Source organism: Bos grunniens, chromosome X, assembly GCF_055505025.1.
Source record: "Bos grunniens cultivar Pamir isolate PY7600 chromosome X, Bosgru_T2T1.0, whole genome shotgun sequence".
NCBI lineage: Eukaryota > Metazoa > Chordata > Mammalia > Artiodactyla > Bovidae > Bos > Bos grunniens.
The window spans coordinates 115893070-115895110 of record NC_141194.1 but is presented as its reverse complement, the minus strand read 5'-3'; the positions used below and the strand labels follow the sequence as shown (position 1 = coordinate 115895110).

Sequence of the window (2041 nt, the reverse complement as noted above, 5' to 3'; positions counted from 1 at the left end):
TGATCCTATTTGTCACCTGCACGGGATTGGACCACACACACTGTCCTGCCTTTGGGAACACAATTCTCCCACCAATTTCTTTGCAAAAAAGTGGCCTAATCAATATTTGGTTTCTTCCCTCCAAACATTATTTTAGTCCTTGGTAGTGCTAGTTGTGGTTTTAGTTGTATCAGCATTTTGTGCCTTCTGAGCAACTTTAACTGACAGCATAGGTGAGTGATGCAACAAATCCCATTATGAGGTAGGTGGCCAGGAAGTGATTTCTGTCTGTCTTTCTCAGGGGGAGTTTCACATTCACCATCCCCATGTGAAACCCTCTTCCCATCTGGATTCTGGCAATCTAGACACTAATGGCATTTCACACAGCAAACAAAAGCAATAACACCACACCTCTTCTCTTTGACCCTGAGATCAATTGTTCAGCAGGGATTTCAATCTTCAGTGCATACTCCTGACCCAGTCCAGACCTCAACTATCTAAGTGTGGACCTGAGTGTCTGTTCCCCAATCTCTCGGGACCCCATATCCCTCCCTTCTCAGGTACGTACCTCTTATCTTCCTTCCCCACATTCCCATCAGAAAATTCACACACACACACACACACACACACACACACAAATATCATCTTTTCACCATTTGATGTTTATTTTAATCACAGCCATCAGTTTACTATGTTAGTGTGAGAGTCAGTCTTTTCCTGGTTGGCCATTTTTAAGAAAGCAGACCTCTGGAGACACAATTCTAAACTGTCTGACCTTTTCTATTCAGTTACTGGCTGCCCAGGTTGTACTTCTCCAGGGTCTCTTATTCTGGGACGGCTGAGCTTATCTTCTCTTTTGATTCTGCCTCCTTCTTTGATTCTGCCTCCTATTTTGGTATCTTTTTCTACTTTGATTCAGTTTCTTACATGCACAGGAACAGAAAAAACAGTTTGGCTTTCTTGTTTTCTTCACCTTCTTCGATTGGGTGGCATATGATTGGATTTTCTTTCTCATGGTTCCTTGTAGAGGTGTTCTGACCCTCATCGTCATATTTCGTGCCTGGAAAGACAAGACAAGGGTATTAGTTTTGAGGAAAGAGAATAAAAACTCAGTTGGAAGGGAGATTTCATGAAAAAGAGATGTGGGCTGATGAGGGCTTTTGTGCTAGGCAAGGGCAGTGTAGAGGTCTTGGGCTGCAAAATCAATGGAGAACATGGGGAGCTTAGTTGGAGTCATCTTACCTTCACACTGCCTCTGTATCTCCGTTGACAAAACGTCTTCTTTCTTCCTTTCACCCTTGAAGCAAACCGCATTGGAACTCTTCTTGACAGCCATGGCTTCTTAGTTACTTTAGTCATGATGATGACAAGAAATGGCCTAACCCAGAATCTCTGCCTCTGTCCTCCCTTATATATACCTTCTCAGGACAATGAGGAGCCACACCCTTCAATCTGATTGGTCAGCTAGGCACTACCCCAGCCAACAGTGGCTTGGAGGGCTTAGACATCACAATGCACCACTTTGCCCATCAACATGGGCTAGTGTATGCTGAGGGAGGTGATGATATAGCTTTCCCATCAAAGTACCACTTCTGATATCTCTGTCACTGATTCTCAGGAGGCAGAGTTCTCTGGTTGAACAAAAGGGGCTTTTCTTTAGCACTCTCTAAAGAGCATTCCCAAAGTGACTTGATGAATGTTCTTCATCACTCCATGTTCAATTTTGGAGGTTCACATGGCAAGGAGTGGATGTTTTAACCAAGTCATACTCCATGGCCTCTCTTATTCCATGTTTCATTCTCTCATCCTTCACCATTACTTAACATTTATATATATATATATATATATATATATATATCTTATCCTCTAAGCTAATGTGGCCATATTCAGTCTTAGTTTAGATGTGGATCATCTTATTTCTCCCCTATTATAATGGATAAAATGAAAAAGACAATTATAAATATTGGCAAAGATAGAGAACAACTGGTAACTGTACATATAAAATAGTACAATAAATATCAAATGGAATATAATCACTTTGGAAAATCTTTTTTTTTTAATT

At 41.2% G+C, this 2041-nt stretch overlaps 1 long non-coding RNA gene across 1 annotated transcript; it reads right to left on the bottom strand.

Annotated features, from left to right (window-relative positions):
- Positions 1–620: 620 nt before the first annotated feature.
- LOC147341228 (uncharacterized) lies at positions 621–1428 on the bottom strand. The gene is made up of 2 exons (XR_015158261.1): positions 1222–1428; positions 621–1039 (listed from the first exon to the last, which is right to left on the bottom strand). It is a non-coding gene; the product is annotated as an uncharacterized LOC147341228 (long non-coding RNA).
- Between the last annotated feature and the right edge of the window lie 613 nt (positions 1429–2041).